This window comes from Lonchura striata, chromosome 1 (assembly GCF_046129695.1).
Source record: "Lonchura striata isolate bLonStr1 chromosome 1, bLonStr1.mat, whole genome shotgun sequence".
Taxonomy (NCBI): domain Eukaryota; kingdom Metazoa; phylum Chordata; class Aves; order Passeriformes; family Estrildidae; genus Lonchura; species Lonchura striata.
This window is the reverse complement of record NC_134603.1, coordinates 90,368,760-90,381,504: the sequence shown is the minus strand read 5'-3', so window position 1 is coordinate 90,381,504 and position 12,745 is coordinate 90,368,760. Positions and strand designations below refer to the sequence as shown.

The following is a 12,745-nucleotide window of genomic DNA, read 5'->3' as shown; positions in this document are numbered from 1 at the left end:
ATGCAGGTGGTGCATATTAGTGATGAAGTGAACAGTTTGAGGAGGAAGGAACTTAAAAGTATTCTAAATTCAAATTACTTGATGTAGATACTTGAAATGCTTCTATCCATGGGAAAATTTTCCCTTTCCTTTTTTTTTTAAACCACTCAAGTGCAGATGTACTTCTTTCTCTTTTACTACTACTTGTTTGTGGGGAGCAAGAGGTTTTGGAAATTTGAGAAAATAGCTTGTAGTTCTGTAGAACTTTCACTACCTCTGTTAGGGCTGTAATTTGCAGCCTGAAAGACATAAAGAAAACACTTCCAGGAAATAATGTTGGCTTAGATTAATCGATGTTGCTGCGCATATTTAAGTCACTTACTCAGAGGGAACACAAAAATTCTTAACTGTTTATAGTACGTAAAACCAGTATAAATAAAGCACTGCTCTCGAAAACTTGGAGAAGTTTTTATCTTAGGAGGATTAAGTGACTTCATTTATTTTCTTTAAAGAAAACAAAACTAGTATTCTGTCTCTTTTCTAATTTTTACCAGGATAAATTTTTTTCTGTATAAAAAGAAAGCAAATGAATGAACACATCTTTTGATACTAAAAATTAAAGTATCCTTCTACATTTGCTGAGCAGTAATTTGTTTACTTTTCACGCTGAAAAATTTTGAGGTAAAATTATTAATCTGAGTCAATTTTCTATTTTCAGGTATATCCAGCATTAAAAAATGTATTGGAAAGAACTTAAGAAAGGCTGTGGAGGAGGATGGGAGAACAAATTAAGTGAACTTTAAGGTCAGTGTCAAAAAGATACCAACCTAACCAGATTATTTTCTGCCCTCTGGAGAGGGGACTGTCTTGCACAGCTGCATTAAAGCTGAGAAAAATGAGAAGTTGAAGAGGAAATTGTATTACTCTCTGAGTAGGTTATGTTGTACAGTTAAGGAGTGATGGCTACTTAGATACCTTAAAAAAAACCCCACTTAAGTCATGTAACTGAACAAGAAAAAGTTACTATAAAAACCTTGCACCTTAGCTATGAAAGTGATGTGAATATCATGTAGTATACAACTGATTTCTCTTTTGTGGGAAGCCAGAGGCTCTCCACTAAAAAGAGTGAATTGTTTATTGGTTTGGAAAGGTTCATTCTATATCCAAACAGTATTCTTATGATGGCATGGCAAAATCTAAATAGTGTTCTTCTGTTTTCACTAACTCTGCAGCTTCACTTTCCTGGGCCCCCAAGGTTATTTCTAGGCAGAGGTGCATTTCAGCCAAGAGAAATTGTGAAGGAACTGAAGAGCAGGTTTCTCTCGTACGTACCCTGCATCATCCATGTGAGCTGCAGGGCTGTGTCAGTCACACTGTAGTTGCACTAGGGACAGTGTGACTCTGTCTTGCTGGCTGTGGCTCAGCCTGTGCTTTCCCTGCTGTTAGGCAGACTTTTGGATAGGGGTGATAGGAGTGTTGGAAAGTGGAAGAATCAAGGGAGTGCACCTTCACATAGTCTTCAACATGAAGGCTAAGGACAAAGGGATCTCACTCTTTGATTTTTTTCTGTGGTAATGGGCTTTTTAATCTCAAGTGGCCTACCTTTATGTAAAGCCTCTATCCTCTTACTTTATTCAGAAAGCACAAGATGGTTTTTGATTGATTCACACTGAAGTGCTCACATTGAAAACATTTCCAGAGTTACACAGTGTAGAAGAAATACAAAATTAAAGTCCTTCAGTGTAGAAGTATACATGAAATGATGGATATTTCTGTAGCTTTGAAAAACGAGTTGTCCTTCAACTCCTTCTACTTCAAATCCATTCTGGGAAACTTTTTTGGTAAATGAACACTATTCAAACCTTTAGTCTCTTTGCTGGGTAGAAGGGCCAGCAACATTTTTACAAGTTACTCTCACAGTTGAAATGTGCTTATTAACAACACTTACATTTGCTTGCCTGTTGCAAAATAAAATAGGTGCCTTTAATCAAACAATTTCTCATGCACTAAATTCCCTATTTTGACTTTTATCTATGCTTGGACTTCAAATGCAGAATTGTACAAGATGCTAATTTTGGTGCATTTATTTGAGAAGCAGCATGTACATTTCTGGTATGTACATTAAATTTTATGTCTAATATTTAGTGTATCTGTTTTCCTTAGTTATTAGAGGGGCAGAGCAAGAGATATCCTAGACTCAGTAGCATGGTTGCTAGCACTTTGATTGGGTGCACTGACAGAGTAATAATACTGTTTGATTTCTTGAAACTGTTTTTGGTGCAGAGTGCTTGAAAATAATAAAATAGAAATATTATGGTACAAGACAGCATCATTTTTAGCTAAGTCTGATACAAAGAGAAATTATTTATTTGCTGCACTGCTTTGAAATGCAAGAACTTAAAGTACAGGCATTGGTTTATTCTGCCTTTTGTTACACTGAGAGCTTTGGAAATGTGCAGAGCAGAGAACACAGACTTTTTTTCCCCCTCTTTAACAACTGAGGGTTTAGAGCGGTTGCTGGCATAGGAGGAAATGCCATTAGATAGATACAAGAAAAGCCAATATTCCGTGTTATTCGTGCAGACAACTAACATTTGAAACTTGCACGAAGTGCTTCCACTTAAAAGCTGTCAGTCACATTGGTTATAAAAAGCCCAGAGCACTCAGGGACTGTCAATCACTTCTTAGGAGAGAGAGCTGACATCTTAACATTTACTTTGCCAGTATTTACCAGATGCAGAAGACCAAAGGGTGAAAATTCAAATGAAAACACACATTCTTGCTGATCATATAATACAAGGGAAACATTTGGATCAGTTACTGTCGCTGCTCACCTAGGAGCCTCCAATCCTGAGAAGGTTTTTCTCTCTTGTTCTATGAATAGATCTGTTGCAGGCTAGCTCTGCCGTATTGCAGGGAAAAGGCTTTTGCAGACAGTGTCTGCTGAGAGTTGTCACAGAGTCATCAGGTGAGGAAACAGGTTAACTCTGGCCCATTATGTCTAGGGGAGTAGCATGAAATGTTCGAGGACTTAGAAAGGGCACATAAAGGGCATCTACCTTGCTTTTTTTCTTATGGTAATAGGGATGTGGGTGTTGTAATTATGAGGCTGATGACATATTCTCATGCAAGAAGGGGATTGGCAAGGAAAGGAAGAGGAGGAACCAGTTAATTCAGATACATCTGATCTTTTTCTGTATGTTTCTAGATCCAGTTATCCCTAGATTACTCTGATGCTTTAGATACTGATCCTGGTGCTTCAGTGGGACTGCAGCTGTGGGTAGCACTAAGAATTCAGCATCTGGGACCTCTGGTCAGAACCACTGTTGTCACAGAGCAGGAGGTGTAGGAGCAGCTGTGAGGAAGGTGCAGAAATGGTGTTCACACATTGCAGGCCTATACACATGCTTCTGTACTGGAGGTAAAAGGAATGTTGTCCTTGAGGCTACCTCCAGCAGTTCACTAGACTTGAGTACCCAGTACTGCATTCCCACAGCTGCATGCATCTGAAGGCATCCATGGGACTCTTGGTCCATCTTTGACCAGACTGTCAGTCTAAGTCAGCATGGCCAAGCCTAACAACTGTGGAAATGTTCAGAACACTGCTTTAAATAAAGTCACTCATGTGAGTACCTCTTTACCAGAGTCTTCTGGAATCAAGCAGCTTTCAACATTTATGTCTCTTGGAGTGGTGCAGCCAACATCTGCAGCAAGTTGTTAATCAATTATCATAGAGGTTTTGTTCACTGTGTGCATCCAAATGTTAAGTCTCACAATCCTAACACAGCCTTTGGTTCTGCAAATCATGTAGTCATCTTCCATGTGGAGTTCCTCCTGCCATTTGGAGCAGAATTTTGCCCCAGATTAAAACTCTAGATGAGTTTTTACAGAACTACTGTAACTGTAGACACTTATGTATAAATTTCTAGAACCAAAGTGATCTTCCTGTTCAGTTCCTGTTGTAGTCAATGAAAGTTAAATCAGTGGAGTTTATGGAATTGCGTGCTTTAGTTTACCTTGGAGCAGACACTTCTCAGCTGTCAGCAGGGTAGTTCTATAAGCTTCATTGTAGGGTTCAGGTAATACAGTAAGATCAAATTATGTGTTTGGGGACTTGACTGGCGATAAAAGTTTCCTCTGTTTTCCCCTTGGAAACTGGGAAAAAACTGGAGTAGTAAACACCACTGCTTGTGACCTTTAATTACCAAGGGAAAAAGCATTTTGCCATTGTTTCTTACATGTCTTGTCTATCTGTTTATACATGGGCCAGGCCTGTATTCTCTAGTGCTTTATTTTTGTATTAGGAAGTTGTTTCTTCCCCTTGGGAGACTCTTCATCCTCCTTTCGAGGGTAAATAAAGAATGCCATTCACCATAACAATAAGTCTAGAAAAAGTAACAGAAAACAAAATGTCCCTGTATATATTTTGAATAGCTGAAAGTTGATTACATCAATGCTCTGCTAATCATCTTCAGATTTTAATGCCAAAAACCAGAAGGCTGTGAATTGTATGAACCGGAGGCTAGAACTAAGAGAAAGATCAATAGCTTAATGTAAGGAAATATAGACTGAATGTATGTTGAGTAATTTCCTAATAGAAGTAACCACTGGTATGCAGAACAGACTTCTGTGGTCCACAGAGGATGTCAAATATATTTTTATTTCTCAAAATACTACAGAAGTTATATGTGAAAAATATAGGGCAGAAGTGAGACCCTGTGTTATATCCTCATCTCCTCTATGTCCTGTGGTCCCATGTCCTAGGGGTACTTTGTTGTACAACATTTAAGATACAGAGCACATGGAGGCAGGAAAACAGGTAATGGATTCCTGTTCGTACTGGTTATTCCTTTGCTCCCCTCCTGTGACGCTGCAGAAAGTTATAAAACTCTTGATTGTTGTAACCTGAAGCTCCACCAGACAAAGAGGAGATTGTAATAGAGAGAGTCTAGAACTTGCCTGCCTGGGCAAGATACAGCATTCCCAGATGTGCCAGTTCCTTGTCTGCAGATCATGAGCTGGAGATTTGTTCATGTGCTGTTCAAGTTACTGCTACTGGCTGAATGCCAGCCTGTAGTATGTGGGATCCCCTTGAGAAATTTCTTCCAAGAACTAAATATGAATTTCATTAATTCACTCTTACCAGAGAACATGAGTGTTAAATAGTTATGTGCATTAACTTTTAAAAATCCAGTCTGAGGTAGTTCAAAGAGCTCCAACAGTGAAATAAAAATAAAATCCTCTTCACCTCAAGTACAGTGGTTGTAGGGTAAACTTCAGGTATTGAATCATCCGTTCCTTTGGAAAAGTGAATGATTCTAAATTGTTGGAGCACTTCCCTCTTTTCATCTAGTGATCATAGAAGAATACAAGAGGAATTCCATTAATATTATGCAAGTGAAGGAAAATAGGAACTGACCTAAAATATTCATATCACATTGGGTAAATCATCAGCTAACAAGGCAGCATGTACTTAAGCCAGCTTCTTTTTCTGAGTAACATCCAGAATTTTAGATATGACCTTAAATATAAATAAATGGCTTCTGCAATGGTCATTTTACTGGATGTTTGTTGAGAATGAACAGAGTTTTACACCTTTTGGAAGTCCCTTTTACTTAAAACAACTGTGATTGTGATCTGTGATCACTGGCAATGATCATAATGTTTTGGCAAACCTGATTACAATTCTTACGTGTGCAGATACTGAAAGGAGGTGGAGTTTTCCCTAATCTGCAGTCAAAAGCTAATTTTGTCTTAAAACAACAAATAAAATGAAATTCTAATAAATGTGGGAATTTGAGAAAGCCAAATTTTTATTTATTAAAAAAAATTAAAATGTGAAAAATTTTGGAAATATAAAAAAATCTTTGGAAAAAGACACAAGGCAAATGTAAGTATTCCATTTGCAAATTTCAAATTATTTCTTAAACTGTTGCAATAAAACAAAGTATTGCTACTGTAAAGGCATGACTTGTCATGAGCTTGGCTTTAAAAAAAGTTGAAGTAATTTCTCATTTGTTTTATTTTGCCTTTTGATTTCTCCACCTTTTTTCCCCCCCTAATCTCTGGACTTCACACTTTCATGTTTTCTCCACAAAAGCAAGGCCTATGTATTTTATAATAATTATATATGTATATATATATGTATTTTACCAAACATATTATATTACTGGAAAACCAAATTACTCAGGGAAAAAGGCCTTCAAGAGAAACATCAAATACTTTGAGATAAAGTCTTAGGAGTTGACAGCATAAAATGAGGGAGTATTTGCAAAGGCTCTATAACAGTGAATAGAGAGAAGGCCTCTGGAATGCTTAGGTTGGGCTTCTGTTCTGGCCTTGTTCTCCATCAGGGTCATTTCTCCACTGCCTCTAGAAAGAAACATGGTCTCTTGTTGGGCTGGAGATGGCTTTTGTGAACTGTTCTTAAAGGGATTGTGAAGGGAGACTTTTAATGTAACAAGTGGCACTTCTAATGCCATGTATCTGTGGTGATCTCAGGATTATGTGAGGGCTGTAATTCTGTCCTGAATGAGATGCTCTGGTCCAGCTTACCAGAGAGCTAACACTGTGTGCATAGATCCATTCTGAATAGCTGGTGCTGGATACCTGCTGGAGTTTGGGAAAGGGTGATAAACAGGTTTGTGACAGCCCGTTTGATACACTGTGACACTAATAGCTGGAAAGAGCGCTCTGTAGGTAGGGAACCGCTGTGCAGAATTAGTCAGTCACCAATCTGCTCACAGTACCGTACCAGGAGCAGGCTGCAAATTTGAGCCAGACAGTTGGTGCTCTCCTGTAGGCATCCAGACAAGCCTGTTCTGAGATGACATTTGCTACACTACAGATATGACATGGATCATTTTTCACAGCCCTATTGAAGTGGTTTATTTATTATCATCTGTTCTGGTGTTATATCCTGGACATAGGAGAACTGTTTACTGTACCACAGTGCCAGGAATTCCTTGTTGCTGTGCAATCTGATTCCAGGAGAAGACTTAGGATGTGTTGTCACTTTCCTCAAGGCTGCCACTGCTACAGCAAGACACTCCAGATTGAACCATCGAGTCAAATCCCAGGAGTTACAGCTGAAGTTAGTGGTTTGGTATTTAAGTGAATAATCTCTAAGTGAAGGAGTACTGGATTCATCATCATTCCACTTGCCTCAGCTTTAGGAATCAAATACCAAAATTGTTGCCAGCAGAACAATTTGACCTTGGATGTAGGCAGTTCTGTCATTAGTCCACTCGAGATTTGCTGAAGTCACATTATCAAGAATAGTGATTCTCAGCTATGCTTCACAGATCGCTAGCGGCTTGCAAAGCCATGCTGCCTTAAAAGGTTGGTGTTACAAGGCAGTGTGGTAACCCAGAGTGCATTCAGAAAGTTGACAGCGATCCATGAACAGGATGCCAAGGAATTGCTGCCATTACTGTGCTAGAGCATGAGGAGTTTTCAGTGTTACTTTTCATAGGGAAAGGAGCTAATGACTTTAAGAAATGGTAACAGGACATGGTTGTTGTGTTTTCTGGGCTTAGTGTGTAATTCTTACAATTTCTTTGTCTGTATCAATAACACTTGCTACCATTAAATACTGTAAAAACATTTCAAGGCAAGTCACTCACTTTTCTCTGGGTCTGTTTGTCCAGTTTTATTTGTGTTGCTATCCTAGAATATTATTTCCCAAAATTTCTATCAGTATGATTAATTAATTTATTGGCTAATACCTGTCATTCAAGATGACTTTTTTGTTATTAGGAAGGAATCATATTGATCTTCATGAAAACCAGGCTAGTGCAAATGCCACTTACTGTGGGTAAAAGTGCACTGCTGTATGTTCAGCAGGAAATCCCATTGAATCTACTGGAGAATGCTTATATTCAGTGCACAGCATAAGAATGCCTTTGCTTCCAGTTGTTATTGTTGCCTGTATGAAGGTAGGACTGGGAGACTCCAAACAATACCCCATGGCCCCATTGCACCAGGTCTTGGTGACCATTGGAAGAGTGTTGTGATGGAAACAGCAGATAAAAGCAGTCATCTTTAGTCTGCAGCTGGAAGGTAGGATAGATGGTTTGCATGAGATTGCATGGGGGGGAACCCATCCCTGTTCTCCTCAAGTACAGAGTTTCAGCCATTTCCTTCTTCCTGCTACAGCTAGGACTGGAATGGAACAACACAAATTCGGACTTGCTGTGGAGGAAGCTTCCCATGACTTGCCTGCTGGCTTCCAGTTGGTGAAATGAAAGGCAAGCAACCCACTTGATTAAGGACAGAAGATGAGCAGGCTGCCTGGGGGAGTGTTCTTAGGAGCCCCCTGCTCAGACAAGGAGAGGCTGCTGGTTTGCTCCAACAGCTGAGCACCTGCCGGGTGTGACAGCACGAGTTCCCCCAGTTCACAGTTAGGAAAAGCTGCATGTCTGGGCCTGGCTTCCCTGCTTTCATAGGAGATATTAGCACTGCCTGACAAGCAAGGTGGCTTTCAGGGCAAGAGGAGGTGCAGTCTGTAATCTAAGGAGAGGGCTTATAAAGCATTTTTTTCAACTTTGTCACATCTTGGTTTTCCACTGGCAGTAACAGAGGTTTTCCTGTCAGAATCATCAATCTAGAGGTAGAAGCAAGAATTCAGCCAACTAGCTAGAATAAATGATCTGGGGGTCTGTGGCAATGCAGTGGTATAAAGCGTTAAAAAATGGGATGAAGACAACTATCTGAAGAAGTGTTGTCATTTACTGAGAAATTTACTTTGCCAGCTAGTATAAGTCCAAATATTAAGCTTGTTAAGGTTTTTTTTTTTTTTAAAGCAATTGTGGCATGAAGGAGAAAATTATAGAAGATGTTGAGACTTTATTATTTATTTTTTAAATGGAGCCTTGTTACTGAGCCAGGACATGAGAAGTGTCTAGGAAGAAAACTCAAACAAATTAATCTGTTCTAATCCAATAGAATACAAAAGTAGGCATAAAACAATGGCTGAACAAAATGAACTCGGATTTAAAATTCTTTTATTATAATGTAGCAGTAGTCAGTAACAAAGGAAATTCATTTTGCTTTGTTTACTTTGTGATGTTTGTTAAATTAGGAATGTCCTGTGAAAATGTCGTACCTCAGACAGCAGAGTACAGCTTTTTCTAAAATACGTATAAGTACTTCTGGTGTGCTACTAAAAAGGGAAAATTAAGGCATGCCATACTGTACTCTTAATTCTAACCTGCTCTTTCAGATGTTTTAATTTGCCAGACACAAGTGAGTGGCAAAGGAGTCATTCAAAGATTTCATATGTGCTGCCTCCATTGTTTCTGATAAACATGCACTCTTGCCTTCTAGTCAGAGAACTGCAGTACTTAGGTGGTGTGTATATGTCAGTCTGGTTTGGTGCTTCAGGTTATTCCTGTCACTGAAGTTAAGTGGTGAATCAGAGTGGTTCTGTGTTTACAGCTATATAACCAGAAGCATAAGTTGCCTGTAAGTGGTTCTTAATAGAGCAGAAATGTGTTTATATAGTTTTTTTATACCTGCTTCCTAATGAAAAAGTCATTATGCATTAGGACAGACTGTATTAATTGTTAATCTCTCCTTCCATATGGTGAATATAATCTTTTATGATCTCATAGAATGTTTCAACCAGATTTGACAGTGGCATAGGGTTTATTAATTGTCTTAAGTTCTCGAAAGCAGGTGGTCAGGGAGAAGGCACCAAGAAGTTTTCTAGGCTGCAGGACTCAGAACCCAGAGCTTATCAGACCTTTCAGTGCCCATGGTGCAAGGAAGCCCTGAGATTCAAGCGCTCATGGAATCTGCTGCTCACAGAGCTGTTTGTTTGTAAGGAAGACAAAAGCTCTTACCAATCCTGATAAATTCTGCTTCTGCTCATGATTCTATATATTTTACATTTTAAAAATACATGCTGCTTTCAGTTAGAGAGGGAGAGAGAAAGAACCCTTAGGACTTTGCACACACCAGTGCTACAGTTTTGTTAATGTCTGTGCCAGCCTATCCACAATGGGAAGTCTGCACTCCCACCCTTCCCTCTGCTACTTTCCACCACCCCCATCCTGGCTACACCAAGCTGTCTTCATGTGAGCTCTGGCCCTCAGCACCTTCCCAGCTTCTTTTTAGCTGGACTCATTTTTCTGCAGATTAGCAAGTTGAACTAGCACATGGAGACAGGAGTCAGTGTCCTCACTACACATTTCTGATTTCACAGTCTGTCCCCAATCCCCAGCATGGTAAAACATGTTATTGTAACTCAGGTGCTTCTGCTGGCCTAGGAATGGGAAGTAGAAACAACCTATTTAGGATAGTGTAAGGTTTGTTTTTGCAGCTATGTCTCACAGTTAGTTTGAGCAGAACCCAAATGAGCAGGAACCCTGAGAGTGTCTTCTTCTCTACCTCCTCATTCTTTAATGATTGCTAGAACCTGCTGCACTGGTGAAAATTACTCAGCTCCTCCAATGGCCTCAGAAATGGGACAGGGATTAACAGCTGAAATGACTACTCCACCAGCAGAAACAATAAGAGACACAGAAAGTGACCTGGGATTCTGTGTGCTCTGCCTCATAGCTTAAAAAGCATCCCAGCGCTGGTTGTAAGATGCTGAAATAAGTAACAGTGCTATTTGCTGTGACCTCACAGGGGCTGTCAAACAAAACTTGAACATACACATTTTGCTATTTGCGTGATGTCTGTCTGCATGATAGTTGTCTTAGCAAACCAGAGAACACTTCTTTAAATCTGTTACTTTTGGATTCATGTTTTAACTAATTGCTTTTGTGCAGCAAATTGCAATACCTTTCTCTTGTATTCAGGGAGCAATATACTGCTTGTGGCTAATTTTAACATCTCTGTTCCTGTGCACAGAAAGCTGAAAGATTCTGCTTTCTTGGCAGAAAACAGCAGTTAGCTCAGATGCTATTAAATTGAGTCGTTAGAGTGATTTCTATTGCAATGGGAGGAGCATTCAGAGGTAACAATTGTACCAAGCTCATACCTAAGGCAAAGAAAAAGACTGGATACTAACAGATCCTGACTGACATATTTTCAAAAGTGCCTTCATCTCCTGGATGTCCAGCAAACATTGGGCAACAGAGGTCTTGAGATATGGGGTTAATTATAGATTTAGGATGAGATAGAATGGAGTCTAGAGCTGCCATTCAGCTCTGTATGCAGGGATGCCAAGCCCACGGTCTGGGTGCCATAGCTGATCTCTGTACCCTCCTGCTGTGTTTTTTGAGGATCTCACAGGTATGTCAGTGTCACATCATGAGGAACTATCTTGGTCCTGGTGACTCAGCTATAATAAGTGGCTTGTTTTGCAGCACTAGCATTACCATCCAGTTTCCCACCTACCCTACCATCTTTCCAAGAGGATGCCCACCATGTAGCTCACAGACAAAAAAGCTGAAGTATCAACTGCAAGGGCATATTAAGAAAACACTTGTCTTCACTAATGCAGATTTTCGAATGATATACACTGACAAGACCAGCCACCACAGCTGAAACTCATGTACTTCGTCTTTTATCATTTTCTCACAGTGGCTCTAAGCAAGGTTGTTCTCACAGTCCTGCCTAAAAGCTTGTGTTTACTTCATAGGGCATGTCACCAATTGATTTTGATGGAAAAAAGGGGACAAAAAAGTACATGTTCTCATGTTGTATCTCGTTGCTTTGGCACTATACTAATTCAGTCTCACTTTTCCCTGCTTCTGTTTTCTAATGTATTCCCTGTCCTCTTACTCTGTTTTTCTGGTTGGCCCGCCTTTGTAAACATCCATATGAATTAAATCAACAAGTAAACCATTAACTGAGGAATCCTGCAGTTTAAATATGAAACTCTGATTCAAATGGGAAGTGGGTTTTTTGAATTTGCTTTAATGAAAACAGTCTCAGCAGCTCATAGACACAAAAAGACCCCCACACATGGAAAATATGCGTAAGCTGTTTTTACTTCAGTTTTGAGGAAAATGTTTATGTCATGCCATGGTTAATACAAATTAGATTATTGTTGTTAAATCCCCAAATAATTTTGTTTTGTTTTTGTTTGAAAACTGGATAGGCCCATGCCTTTCTTTATTTGTAGGAACAAGCAGACGACAGAAAATTGTCTTACTGAAATTATTTATTGTTTTGGTTTGCAACCATGAAAGGGAATGGCATTTTCAAGGCTGTATATGTGCCCAGCTGTTGGCAGCTCACTTTTCTATGGTCAGAGGATAAGATTATTATTCACAGAAAAAAATATTTATTTATCTTCTGTCACACTTCTAATGCTCATTAGAAGTTAGCTGCTAGCACTACCAGTCAGACTTTGTTGTCTTGAGGGTGTGAAAATGGCTGAGGAGCACATGCAACTTTTTTTTCTAAAACCTGATCGTCATGAGCATGCCTTGTTTTCCCTGAAGTTTCTAACATTTACTTTGAATTTCTGAGTGAACAGAATATGAATCATAGACAATTTAGTTTAAGTACAGTCTACTTGTATTCCTTCCAAAACCAGTAGTCTTGCCTAAAAGAACAGCAGTTTCCAGATTTAAAACATTGATGGGGTTGTTAGAGGTTGGAACATTAATATACCATTTTTTCCCCCTTTTGCTTTGTGAATTACAAATTCAATTATGCTTTGTGGAGAGTGAGTACAGTCACATTTTAAATTCAAAGACACAAGTACAATTTATATGGGCTGACTGGTTTCGGATCAGAAGAGGATGCTCTTTCTAAGTGCAGTTTTCATTTTATTCTTTGCAGTTACTAGCTTCTCCTGTGGCTT

General features: G+C 39.2%; 1 protein-coding gene across 5 annotated transcripts in view; it reads left to right on the top strand.

Moving 5' to 3' along the window:
• ATXN1 (ataxin 1) overlaps positions 1 to 12,745 on the top strand; it is a 367,335-nt gene that overhangs the window by 66,198 nt on the left and 288,392 nt on the right. For 4 of the 5 annotated variants that reach the window (XM_077785675.1, XM_021553039.3, XM_031503950.2 and 1 more), the window contains one exon: positions 698 to 783. The exons of the other annotated variant lie outside the window; for it this stretch is intronic. The gene's annotated coding sequence lies outside the window, so the exon portion shown is untranslated. The remainder of the gene's footprint in view (positions 1 to 697; positions 784 to 12,745) is intronic. 5 annotated transcript variants of the gene reach the window in all.